At 36.5% G+C, this 14,635-nt stretch overlaps 1 protein-coding gene across 3 annotated transcripts in view; it reads right to left on the minus strand.

Moving 5' to 3' along the window:
- FSTL5 (follistatin like 5) overlaps positions 1–14,635 on the minus strand; it is a 547,068-nt gene that overhangs the window by 384,045 nt on the left and 148,388 nt on the right. The gene's annotated exons all lie outside the window — the stretch shown is intronic.

The following is a 14,635-nucleotide window of genomic DNA, read 5'->3' on the forward strand; positions in this document are numbered from 1 at the left end:
AGCCACCGCAATGAGAGGCCTGTGCATCACAACAAAGAGTAGCCCCTGCTCTCTGCAACTAGAGAAAAGCCCACGCATAGTAACGGAGACCCAACACAGCCAAAAATAAATAAATTAAATAAATAAATTTATTTTTAAAAAGGTGAATTAAATGTCAAAAACCCTAGAAACATCCACATTAAGTCAATCTATATTCCAACATGATTGGGAGCCAGATTGATTAAAACATATTGAATAAATTAAACGTTTAAATGAAGAAATATTAGATAGAAAATGTTTGAGCTGCCATAAACTTTCAGATAATTTGCGTAATCAAATAAAGCAGTTTCATTTGTCAAAGTATATCCTCAGCACAATGACTGTTCTCGGTAACATTGACTTATAGCTTGCTGATGGAATTAATAATAAAATGCTATTATCTTAGATATATGTCAAGATAATTGCCCATCCGCTTTCTGTTTTTTGAGAGTTATCGGTCAACAGTTCTTTTTTCCTAAATAAAAATAGTTTGTGTGTGACACAAATAGTTACACATAATGGTGACTGCTAATTCATCAGAGAGAGGGAAAGCCATTGAAATAAAATAGCTATTGTAGACTTACATGCTTTCCAAATACTTTGGAAAGGTGTGTCTTGGCTAACTAGTCTAAACAGATTTCATTATTGCAAGTTTTAACTAAGAGGCACAAATGTAAACTGTATGTTAGCATTAGGAAGTTAACCCAAAATATGTAATAGAATTTCCAGGATTTAGAGATGGTTGGGAATCCATTTTGTTCTATACACAAGCTGAGGCAAAAGGTACTCACCAGGAGAGCTCTGGATACAGAGTAGATATGCACAATAAAGCAAAGATAACATAATCATTCTGCCCCTGAGAGAGGTGGAAAATATGGCTTTGGACTCTTTCTTCCTATGTAATTCTTTCCTGGAAAAATTAAAATCCTGGTTCAACCCCATTCCTTATCTTCTCAATGCCTTACTCTAAGCAGCTGACTATATTTGTATCAGTAGAAGAATACACAGCCATGGAAGACTACTCTGACTTTAAATTCATGAGCAAAATATATCACATGGTTTGTCAGCACCACCCAACACCCTATTACATCCCCTGGTGATTTCTCTCTGTTTCCTTGTTTATTGTTTCACAAATTTTTTTCTTTGTTCTCAAATCCCCGAAACGTTCTTCTCTGCCACTTTTAACTCATGCTTCCTTTTTATTTCATTAAGAAATTATAAGCACCCAGATGAGAACCACATACATCTATAGTATTAAGTATGTCCAGCTACCAGCACCAGAAAGGGCCTGTTTTTTCCCTTCCTTCTTGTTAATGGTTGAAGAATCCGTGTTCTCATCTAAAGCCAAATCTGGCCCTTGTGCACTGGGTCCCATTCTCTCTAGCTGATCCAAAGGCTCTGCTCTGTCAAGGGCCCCTCTTTCTCTTGTCTCAGAAATTTTCCCTTCTCCGTTTCACTACCCCACTTACATGTCTCCCTTCTGATCACCATATATAGAGGTGAGAGACAGAGAGATAGGGAATCTCTACATGGATCTGCTCTTCTTTAGAGAAACACTCTTCCAGTGAGCTTTCTGTACTTTATCTCTCACCTTCTCAGCTCCTGTTTTCTCTCTTACCAAAGTGACGCTTGGACTTAATCTTTCCAAACCTGTGGTCATTTCCCGATCCTCATCAGACTTGACCTCAGCCACATTTATTTCAGCTCGCCATTCTGGCCACCATGAAAAACTTTCTTAGCTTCTGTTTATCTATACTCTCTAAGTTTTCCTCCTATATCACTGTCAACTATGTGTCTGTCTTCTTTGTTTGCTTTTCTCCACTTTCTGACTGCTGAAGGTTGTTGACGTACAGCAAGGTTCTGTCCTCAGCTCTCTTGCTTCCCAGTATACACTCATTCATTCTCCAGTATATCCCAACCATAGAGTTCTTTGGTCTTGATACTTATAATTCTTAAATGTACGTCTCGTGCTCCAAAATCTTCCTTGATTTGCAACGTGATTCTCTCCAAATTTGTTTCTACATAACTCTCTGGATGATAATCACATGCAAAACTTCTCACTTTTCCTATTTGGCTTTAATTTTTATTATTATCAGGTTTTCAAATGTTCTCTGAAATATCTATAGGAACTCCCACAGAAAGGATTTTCAAAGTGAAACATAGATCAGACTAATGGAGAATAGTTTCCAACTGCATTTTCTAGAACATTTTATCCCCAATTACATATGCCGAATGTAATCAGTGGAAAGTTTTTTGTTATCTGTTTTTTTGCCAAGAAATATCAGAGAGGAAAAATCAACTACACCGGAAAATAATAGTTGTAAAAATGTTCTTCACTTCATAAGTTGCAGAAATATCACATTTAACATTTGAGAATCAGATAGTAAGAAAATGAACACCATAAGTGTAGGTGTCAGTGAGAGGTAATGACTGCTACAATATTTAAACAGCTTCAAGACAGAAGAAAAATTATTTGAACTAATAAATTGTTCTCATCTTTTCTCTCATTGTTGAATACTGTGCTCTACTGATAAATACTCATAAATCCATGGAAAACATGAAATAAAATATTAAAATAAAATATTTTTTATAACTTGACACCAAAAAAATGATAAAAATAAAAATGTACAAAAACAAGTTAAGACTATCCATGTATTTGAAAGTTAAATTTAGCTCCTATATGTCACAAAAAGAGGAAAATTTGACAAAGATTAAATACAATAAGAAGTCCACTTAGTCTCTAAATTTATATGGGGGGGTAGGGGAGTAAAATCACATTGTTATACATCTAACAGTTATTCTATTTATAGTATACGGTAAGCAAAATAAGCCTATAAGTCAGTGAGAAAGGTGACTATGAGATAGATGTTCAATTACAATCAAGAAACTAATAATAAATATGTTACTAAACTTGGGTTATTTTTTCTTTAAGTAGTCTTATTTACAATTGGAAAACTTATTACCTTCAATGTGTTTATTATGATCTGACAGCTTTGGTTCTGTAATAATTTGACCAGAGTCTTTTACACAAGACTGATGTAAACCTAAAAGAAACTGTGTGTGGCTTCCCAGACTCAAGGGTGAAAATTTATTTCCATCAAGTGTTCATAGTTATTGAAGTACCAGTCTTTTAAACCTGGTAATTATCTCTTACTAACTTCTTTTGCCCAAGAACTGTGTTAAATGCATTATTTAATCCTTATAAATACCACAGTGAGAAACATTGTTTCTAAATAATGTAAAATAGTCACATGGAAATTACTATAAAAAATAAATGTTTAAAAATCAAAGGCAAGTAAGCTATTATGGCATTAGAGACTTAAGTGGAATGATTTGAAGCATACATGCACTAAAAGAGAGGCCAGAAGCCCTTGGTTCTTATCCAAGTAGCTTTAACTTACCGTGTGAATGTTGGCAGCCATTTAAAAAATCTTAGGCTTATTGCCTTATGGCTTGTTATTATAATGAATTAATAATATCTGTGAAAGCGTTTTGACATAAATAATACCCAATATTTCTCAGTTCTCTCTGATAATATTTTAATACATTTGTTGGGTGGTCCTAACATTTAAATCCTCCTCTTTTGGGGCTTTTCATATTATATGTAAAATCTATAACATATCTACTATCTATAAATGGAAGATAAACACATACACTATGTAATGTTTACAAAATTCCTTACAGTTTTGAAAAATCAGGGGAGAAGTAAACATTTGGTATGATTTTAGTAGCCAATAGTGCGTTTACAAGTGTACACCTAACAACGATTCCTAAAGTATGTTATATAGTGGGTTATACGTAGGATTCTGAAGGTCACAGTTTGATTAGAGAGGAGAGTGACAACAAAACTATATTATTAACACTGATTAAAATTTCAGTGCAAAATAGATATGAAAACTGAAACACAGCTCAGTTGATTTTGTCATCAAATCAGAAAAATTTAATGTACATCTAATGAAATTCAGGGGACTAATAAAATTTGTTTTGAGTTTGTGGGTACAGGATGCATTCAGAGGAACTGGAACTTCTGAGTGTCAGCATTTTGTCCAAGTTATTAATTTCACCACCAATCTGTAATTTTATTTGGCTAATAATGACTAAAAACAGAATAGAACAGAACAAACAAACCAACATCTGGGTACCATTTTCCAAAGTTGATATTATCAACATAATTATTTTTCATGAAATGGTAAACAAGGCTGTTTCAACATAAAATAGAAGCTTTACCAACATGCCCTTTCCCAAAAAATAAGGCAATCTAAAAGCCCAGGGGGATTATCACAGGGCATTTTATTGGTCTATTTTAAAATATCATTGGCAGCCCAGTTTTCTAGCCTAAGTTCTAGAAGTTCTGTCTTAAAAAAATAATAATAATCAGGAAAGAGAATCAATTAAACATGAAATATGAATGTCTCTCCAGATTATACCAAAGAAAAAGAACACTATGTCAGATCTCATTCAAATAGCTGTAAAAAAACATATTTCCCAAGTTGTTACTCTTTGTGATGCACATTTAGATGCACAGAACATTTGCATTTATAGCAGTTTTATAATCAGTGCAGTAAATGGCCAAAGTGTTTCTGTTCAATTGACTTTCTCATAAAAGGTTTAATTCCCTACTCCTCTTGGCAGAGGTTATATCTTGAGCTTCTTACTCCAGCTTACATCTATACTCTGAGTGTAAATTCTGCTGGGTGACCCAGTGTCTGACAGACTGACCCGGCGTCAGGTGAGAGGACCTTTTATTTGTTTTGTGTAACCACGTGTACTGCAGCAGTTAGAAAGCGATTTGTGGGTGAGGGATGGGAAATTAAAGCAAAACTCTCATCACAGTGAATAACAAGGAATTATATAAAATGGAAAGTTTGATTCTATGGTAAAGATCATCATAAAGTATTTGATGCCAATAAACAAATACTATAATATTCTATATCCTATTGTAGACAGTTTCTTCATAATCAAATAAATGTGAATAGAAATAAATTAGAAAAAATTTGTGTTCACAGATGTATGTTTTCCCTATAGTTTCAGAAATCATAAATCACTAAAGAAAATTCTTAGTGAATTCATGTCTATGTTTATGAGTCCATAGTAGTAAATGCTGAGTATACTACAGAGGCATTTAAATATGTAACACAAATAATAATAATAAGATATATAGATATAGGTTAGATATAAGTATAGATATATGTATTGATACAGAGATAAATATAGATATAAATGTTTTTAATCTGGACTCTAATCTTAATTATTTTTTATTTATTTTTATTTATTTTATTTTTTAATTTTTTATTTTTTGCTTTATAACAAATTTAATCAGTTATACATATACATATGTTCCCATATCTCCTCCCTTTTGCGTCTCCCTCCCACCCTTCCTATCCCACCCCTCCAGGCGGTCACAAAGCACCGAGCTGATCTCCCTGTGCTATGCGGCTGCTTCCCACTAGCTATCTACCTTACGTTTGGTAGTGTATATATGTCCATGCCGCTCTTTCACTTTGTCACAGCTTACCCTTCCCCCTCCCCATATCCTCAAGTCCATGCTCTAGTAGGTCTGTGTCTTTATTCCTGTCTTACCCCTATGTTCTTCATGACATTTTTTTCTTAAATTCCATATATATGTGTCAGCATACAGTATTTGTCTTTCTCTTTCTGACTTACTTCACTCTGTATGACAGACTCTAGGTCCATCCACCTCATTACAAATAGCTCAATTTCATTTCTTTTTATGGCTGAGTAATATTCCATTGTATATATGTGCCACATCTTCTTTACCCATTCATCCGATGATGGACACTTAGGTTGTTTCCATCTCCGGGCTATTGTAAATAGGGCTGCTATGAACATTTTGGTACATGTCTCTTTTTGAATTATGGTTTTCTCAGGGTATATGCCCAGTAGTGGGATTGCTGGGTCATATGGTAGTTCTATTTGTAGTTTTTTAAGGAGCCTCCATACTGTTCTCCATAGTGGCTGTACCAATTCACATTCCCACCAGCAGTGCAAGAGTGTCCCCTTTTTTCCACACCCTCTCCAGCATTTATTGTTTCTAGATTTTTTGATGATGGCCATTCTTACTGGTATGAGATGATATCTCATTGTAGTTTTGATTTGCATTTCTCTAATGAGTAAAGATGTTGAGCATCCTTTCATGTGTTTGTTGGCAGTCTGTATATCTTCTATGGAGAAATGTCTATTTAGGTCTTCTGCCCATTTTTGGATTGGGTTGTTTGTTTTTTTGTTATTGAGCTGCATGAGCTGCTTATAAATTTTGGAGATAAATCCTTTGTCAGTTGCTTCATTTGCAAATATTTTCTCCCATGCTGAGGGTTGCCTTTTCGTCTTGTTTATGGTTTCCTTTGCTGTGCAAAAGCTTTGAAGTTTCATTAGGTCCCATGTCTTTATTTTTGTCTTTATTTCCATTTCTCTAGGAGGTGGGTCAAAAAGGATCTTGCTGTGATTTATGTCATAGAGTGTTCTGCCTATGTTTTCCTCTAAGAGTTTGATAGTGTCTGGCCTTACATTTAGGTCTTTAATCCATTTTGAGCTTATTTTTGTGTATGGTGTTAGGGAGTGATCTAATCTCATACTTTTACATGTCCCTATCCAGTTTTCCCAGCACCACTTATTGAAGAGACTGTCCTTTCTCCACTGTACATTCCTGCCTCCTTTATCATAGATAAGGTGACCATATGTCCGTGGGTTTATCTCTGGGCTTTCTATCCTGTTCCATTGATCTATCTTTCTGTTTTTGTGCCAGTACCATACTGTCTTGATTACTGTAGCTTTGTTGTATAGTCTGAAGTCAGGAAGCCTGATTCCTCCAGCTCCGTTTTTCGTTTTCAAGATTGCTTTGGCTATTCGGGGTCTTTTGTGTTTCCATACAAATTGTGAAATTTTTTGCTCTAGTTCTGTGAAAAATGCCAGTGGTAGTTTGATAGGGATTGCATTGAATCTGTAGATTGCTTTGGGTAGTAGAGTCATTTTCACAATGTTGATTCTTCCAATCCAAGAACATGGTACATCTCTCCATCTATTTGTATCATCTTTAATTTCTTTCATCAGTGTCTTATAATTTTCTGCATACAGGTCTTTTGTCTCCTTAGGTAGGTTTATTCCTAGATATTTTATTCTTTTTGTTGCAATGGTAAATGGGAGTGTTTCCTTGATTTCACTTTCAGGTTTTTCATCATTAGTATATAGGAATGCCAGAGATTTCTGTGCATTAATTTTGTATCCTGCACCTTTACCAAATTCATTGATTAGCTCTAGTAGTTTTCTGGTAGCATCTTTGGGATTCTCTATGTATAGTATCATGTCATCTGCAAACAGTGACAGCTTTACTTCTTCTTTTCCAATTTGGATTCCTTTTATTTCCTTTTCTTCTCTGATTGCTGTGGCTAAAATTTCCAAAACTATGTTGAATAAGAGTGGTGAGAGTGGGCAACCTTGTCTTGTTCCTGACCTTAGTGGAAATGGTTTCAGTTTTTCACCATTGAGGATGATGCTGGCTGTGGGTTTGTCATATATGGCCTTTATTATGTTGAGGAAAGTTCCCTCTATGCCTACTTTCTGCAGGGTTTTTATCATAAATGGGTGTTGAATTTTGTCGAAAGCTTTCTCTGCATCTATTGAGATGATCATATGGTTTTCCTCCTTCAATTTGTTAATATGGTGTATCACGTTGATTGATTTGTGTATATTGAAGAATCCTTGCATTCCTGGAATAAACCCCACTTGATCATGGTGTATGATCCTTTTAATGTGCTGTTGGATTCTGTTTGCTAGTCTTTTGTTGAGGATTTTTGCATCTATGTTCATCAGTGATATTGGCCTGTAGTTTTCTTTCTTTGTGACATCCTTGTCTGGTTTTGGTATCAAGGTGATGGTGGCCTCGTAGAATGAGTTTGGGTGTGTTCCTCCCTCTGCTATAATTTGGAAGAGTTTGAGAAGGATAGGTGTTAGCTCTTCTCTAAATGCTTGAGAGAATTCACCTGTGAAGCCATCTGGTCCTGGGCTTTTGTTTCTTGGAAGATTTTTTATCACAGTTTCAATTTCAGTGCTTGTGATTGGTCTGTTCATATTTTCTATTTCTTCCTGATTCAGTCTTGGCAGGTTGTGCATTTCTAAGAATTTGTCCATTTCTTCCAGGTTGTCCATTTTATTGGCATAGAGTTGCTTGTAGTAATCTCTCATGATCTTTTGTATTTCTGCAGTGTCAGTTGTTACTTCTCCTTTTTCATTTCCAATTCTATTGATTTGAGTCTTCTGCCTTTTTTTCTTGATGAGTCTGGCTAATGGTTTATCAATTTTGTTTATCTTCTCAAAGAACCAGCTTTTAGTTTTATTGATCTTTGCTATCATTCCTTCATTTCTTTTTCATTTATTTCTGATCTGATTTTTATGATTTCTTTCCTTCTGCTAACTTTGGGATGTTTTTGTTCTTCTTTCTCTAATTGCTTTAGGTGCAAGGTTAGGTTGTTTATTCGAGATGTTTCCTGTTTCTTAAGGTGGGATTGTATTGTTATAAACTTCTCTCTTAGAACTGCTTTTCCTGCATCCCATAGGTTTTGGGTCGTCATGTCTCCATTGTCATTTGTTTCTAGGTATTTTTTAATTTCCTCTTTGATTTCTTCACTGATCACTTTTTTATTAAGTAGTGTATTGTTTAGCCTCCATGTGTTTGTATTTTTTACAGCTCTTTTCCTGTAATTGATATCTAGTCTCATAGCATTGTGGTCAGAAAAGATACTTGATACAATTTCAATTTTCTTAAATTTACCAAGGCTTGATTTGTGACCCAAGATATGATCTATCCTGGAGAATGTTCCATGAGCACTTGAGAAAAATGTGTATTCTGTTGTTTTTGGATGGAATGTCCTATAAACATCAATTAAGTCCATCTTGTTTAATGTATCATTTAAAGCTTGTGTTTCCTTATTTATTTTCATTTTGGATGATCTGTCCATTGGTGAAAGTGGGGTGTTAAAGTCCCCTACTATGATTGTGTTACTGTCGATTTCTCCTTTTATGGCTGTTAGTATTTGCCTTATGTATTGAGGTGCTCCTATACTTGGTGCATAAATACTTACAATTGTTATATCTTCTTCTTGGATCGATCCCTTGATCATTATGTAGTGTCCTTCTTTGTCTCTTCTAGTAGTCTTTATTTTAAAGTCTATTTTGTCTGATATGAGAATTGCTACTCCAGCTTTCTTTTGGTTTCCATTTGCATGGAATATCTTTTTCCATCCCCTTACTTTCAGTCTGTATGTGTCTCTAGGTCTGAAGTGGGTCTCTTGTAGACAGTATATATATGGGTCTTCTTTTTGTATCCATTCAGCCAATCTGTGTCTTTTGGTGGGAGCATTTAGTCCATTTACATTTAAGGTAATTATCGATATGCATGTTCCTATTCCCATTTTCTTAATTGTTTTGGGTTCGTTATTGTAGGTATATTCCTTCTGTTGTGCTTCTTGCCTAGAGAAGTTCCTTTAGCATTTGTTGTAAAGCTGGTTTGGTGGTGCTGAACTCTCTCAGCTTTTGCTTGTCTGTAAAGGTTTTAATTTCTCCATCAAATCTGAATGAGATCCTTGCTGGATAGAGAAATCTTGGTTGCAGGTTTTTCTCCTTCATCACTTTAATTATGTCCTGCCACTCCCTTCTGGCTTGTAGAGTTTCTGCTGAGAGATCAGCTGTTATCCTGATGGGGATTCCCTTGTGTGTTATTTGTTGTTTTTGCCTGCTGCTTTTAATATGATTTCTTTGTGTTTAATTTTTGACAGTTTACTTAATATGTGTCTTGGCGTATTTCTCCTTGGATTTATTCTGTATGGGACTCTGTGCCTCCTGGACTTGATTAACTATTTCCTTTCCCATATTAGGGAAGTTTTCAACTATAATCTCTTCAAATATTTTCTCAGTCCCTTTCTTTTTCTCTTCTTCTTCTGGAACCCCTATAATTCGAATGTTGGTGCATTTAATGTTGTCCCAGAGGTCTCTGAGACTGTCCTCTGTTCTTTTCGTTCTTTTTTCTTTATTTTGCTCTGCAGCAGTTATTTCCAATATTTTATCTTCCACCTCACTTATCCGTTCTTCTGCCTCAGTTATTTTGCTATTGATCCCATCTAGAGTATTTTTTATTTCATTTATTGTGTTTTTAATCGATGCTTGATTCATCTTTAGTTCTTCTAGGTCCTCGTTAACTGTTTCTTGCATTTTGTCTATTCTATTTGCAAGATTTTGGATCTGGGAAATAGAATCTTGGATCATCTTTACCATCATTATTCTGAATTCTTTTTCAGGTAGACTGCCTATTACCTCTTCATTTGTTAGGTCTGGTGGGTTTTTATCTTGCTCCTTCTCCTGCTGTGTGTTTTTCTGTCTTCTCATTTTGCTTATGTTACTGTGTTTGGGGTCTCCTTTTCGCAGGCTGCAGGTTCGTAGTTCCCGTTGTTTTTGGTGTCTGTCCCCAGTGGCTAAGGTTGGTTTAGTGGGTTGTGTAGGCTTCTTGGTGGAGGGGACTAGTGCCTGTGTTCTGGTGGATGAGGCTGGATCTTGTCTTTCTGGTGGGCAGGTCTACGTCTGGTGGTGTGTTTTGGGGTGTCTGCGGACTTTTTATGATTTTAGGCCACCTCTCTGCTAATGGGTGGCGTTGTGTTCCTGTCTTGCTAGTTGTTTGGCATAGGGTGTCCAGCACTGTAGCTTGCTGGTCGTTGAGTGAAGCTGGGTGCTGCTGTTGAGATGGAGATCTCTGGAAGGTTTTTGCCGTTTGATATTATGTGGAGCTGGGAGGTCTCTTGTGGACCAGTGTCCTCAAGTTGGCTCTCCCACCTCAGAGGCACATCACTGACTCCTGGCTCCTCGATTTGGGATGATTTGTTGTCCATTCATGTATTCCACAGATGCAGGGTACATCAAGTTGATTGTGGAGCTTTAATCCACTGCTTCTGAGGCTGCTGGGAGAGGTTTCCCTTTCTCTTCTTTGTTCTCACAGCTCCTGGCTCTCAGCTTTGGATTTGGCCCCGCCTCTGCATGTAGGTCGCCGGAGGGCGTCTGTTCTTTGCTCAGACAGGACAGGGTTAAAGGAGCAGCCTCTTCGGGGACTCTGGCTCACTCAGGTCGGGCGGGAGGGAGGGGCATGGAGTGCGGGGCGAGCCTGCAGCAGCAGAGGTCGGCGTCACATTGCACCAGCCCGAGGCGTGCCGCGCGTCCTCCCAGGGAAGACGCCCCTGGATTCCGGGACCCCGGCAGTGGCGGGCCGCACAGGCTTCTGGAAGGGCGGCGTAGACAGTGACCTGCGCTTGCACACAGGCCCCTTGGCGGCGGCAGCAGCAGCCCCTGCGTCCAACGCCCGCCACTGGGCTCCGCGCTTTCAGTCGTGACTCGCGCCCATCTGTCGAGCCCCTCCAAGCAGCGCTCTTAATCCCCTCTCCTCACGCACCAGAAAACCAAGAGGGAAGAAAAAGTCTCTTGCCTCTTCTGCAGCTCCAGAGTTTTCCCGGACTCCCTGCCGGCTAGCTGTGGCTCATTAGCCCCCTTCCGGCTGAGTTCTCGCTTCCAGCCCCAGTCCTCTCCCTGCGCTCTGACCGAAGCCCGAGCCTCAGCTTCCAGCGCCGCCCGCCCCGGCGGGCGAGCAGACAAGCGTCTTGGGCTGGTGAGTGCCGCTCGGCACCGATCCTCTGTGCGGGAATCTCTCCGCTTTGCCCTACCCAGGTATGTGGGGAGTTTCTTGCCTTTTGGGATGTTTGGGGTCTTCTGCCAGCTTTCATTAGGTGTTCTGTAGGAGTTGTTCCACGTGTAGCTGTATTTCTGGTGTATCCGTGGGGAGGACGGTAATCTCCGCGTCTTACTCTTCCGCCTTCTTACCCGTAAGTCCCCTAATCTTAATTTTAAAATGATAATAAATATACAGGTTTAATTATAAATACTAAACATAAATCTGATAAATTTATGATATGTGAAACAAAGAGGACTTTGTTTAAAGTTCAAGTCATTAATGAATAATGCAAATCTTCCTTTCTTTAACTTTCTAAAAAGTTTTTCTTATTACTTTTTCAGCACTTTTTAAATTAACCTCTTTTATTTTATGATAATTATATAGTCATCTGCAATTGAAGAAGTAATACAGAGAGATCCCATGCATCCTTTACTCATTTCTACCAATGGTAGGTAACGTTTTGCAAAACTATGGTACAATATCATTAACAGGATACCAACTTTGACCCTATCCACTGATCTTACTCAGATTTTCTGTTTCACTTCTATCCACTTGTGTGTGGGTATGTGTGTTGTGTTCTAGTCAATTTTACCACACACGTAGGTCCCTGTATTCACCACCCTAGCCAAAAAGATAGGATAATAAAGATCTGAGAATATGTTTAAAATTGATTTTAAGGCATTAGTAATCTTTTAAATCAGAAGTTAACAAACCTTTACTGAAAAGATGCAGATAAAGCATTTTTTAGGCTTTGCAGGCCATACTGTCTCTGTTGTAACGACTCAATTCTCCTTTTGTAGCTCAAAAGCACCCAATGACAATTCCTAAACTAATAGTGTGGCCATATTCCACTTAAACTTTGCTTAAAAAAAAAAATAAGCAGTGACCTGGATTTGGCCTATAGGTTCCTGTTTGTTGATTTCTATAAGGTTGTCTTAAACACCTTTCATTAGATCTAAAAGTAGAAAAAAAATTTTAAGGAGGAAAACATTCCTGTTATTTTGCTTGTTTTGATTTGTTCTATTTGAAAATATTTAATTAAACATAACATTTTAGCAGTTCTTGAACATAATATTTTGACTTGCTTCTTCCTTTGGGCCATTATTTGAAACAGTATAAATTGCTGAAGTTCCACAGAAAGAATAATCCACAAGCACAAGAATTAATTTTATCCATCACAGTATTAGGCCTTCGGCTCCATAGAACCTTCTTTTATGTCCAAAATTTGGCCAATTGCACACTAATAAGACAAGCAATTTATCATTTTATTATATATAATTTACTTCCTTTCTGCTGAAATAAAATCCTCTTATGAGATACGTACATATTTATATTAGGCAAAACACCAAGACAAATAAACAAACAGAAGACCCACAAATTCTGAGACCTGGGAAATGTGTTAACCCCTGGTAACTCACCCAGTTAATATAAATTAAATTGTAATACTATGTATGATGACAAAGTATTTTGGAAGCAATCATAGATCTAATAAATATTCTTAGTATGTCTGAAGGACAAAAGATTTTTAAATCATGGTTTTATGAAGTAACTCATAAGGAAGGCAACATTACATGCTATATCCACTTCATTTATTTCCACACTGATTTGCATACTGCATTGCATTATGCCTAAGCCTCCAGCAATAGAGCAGAACATTAAATAATCCAGATTCTTTTCCTCACATGATAATTATCATATATTTCCATATAATCAATCGGCTGGGCCAAACCTCAATATTAGAATATAATTCTAAGTTAATCACAAACTATTTACATAGTTTTATGATACTATACATCAATAGAATAGTAAAATTTTCACTATACCATTTCAGATCAAAATGACAGAAAAATATTATTTTATGACTATTAAAGCACAATGTTAATACAGTTAATTTTAGCTATTTATAAGATAGATTAGATAGAAGAGGATAAGAAACAGAACTTGAAGCCAAAGCATCTGTTATTCTTTCAGTAAAAGAAAATAATCTAATGTCATCAATTTCTTCAATACGTGTAATCAAGGTGCACAGATTCACTCTGGTAAAGAAATTATTCTTGTAATTTATCTCATTTATATCAAAGGGCTTCTAGTAGACACAATGACTACAGAGCCTTCCATCTTAATTCACTTGAAAAACTGTGTGTCTTTTTTTAAATTGCTTGGAAAATAATACTTTATTCTACCAAGTTTGAAAAAGAAAACTTAATCGGTGGGCAAATGAACAACACTGTATGTTACCATACATTTAAGCTAAGAATTAAAATATCACATGAGCTTTTAAGTGTAAAAATACTTCAGCAACCTTCTGAGAGCTAGGGATGTAGAACCAATTGAAGATTAGAAATCAAGCTGATCACTGACCTGTTAGAATGATGGAAGTTCTATATACTTAACACTTTAGAATTTCAGTCTGTGTTATGACTATTAATAAAATAATATTGTTTCCAGCATAAATAAATAAACAAGAAATATGTTTATAAATAAATCAAAGGCATTAAAGATGTTTAATGATTTATTTATCCAGCATGTTAAAACAATTTGTCAAATTACTAATTCAGCAGTACTTTTCATATAAACAGTTACCACTGATTTTGAGCACCATGGAAGTAAATACTGCTAATTTTTAAATTTTTAATTATTGTCATCTCAGATTTACTAATTGGGTTTAGCATGAGTTCATAGTTATTTCAGTGGGCATTTACAGGTTCCATATAATTTGAATTATGTGGTACTAGCTGAAGGCATCATTTTTAATCAGGAAGAAATGAGATGCTCTCACAGCACGGCTTGGCATTCATTCTTCTCTCAATTTCACTCCAGGTACATTTCAATGGGTGGAATTGGCTTGTTGACTCAATTGGCCACTCTGTGTCCCTCAGAAAACTGCCATGATTG

The sequence above is a fragment of the Mesoplodon densirostris genome, chromosome 1 (genome assembly GCF_025265405.1).
Source record: "Mesoplodon densirostris isolate mMesDen1 chromosome 1, mMesDen1 primary haplotype, whole genome shotgun sequence".
NCBI classification, from domain to species: domain Eukaryota; kingdom Metazoa; phylum Chordata; class Mammalia; order Artiodactyla; family Ziphiidae; genus Mesoplodon; species Mesoplodon densirostris.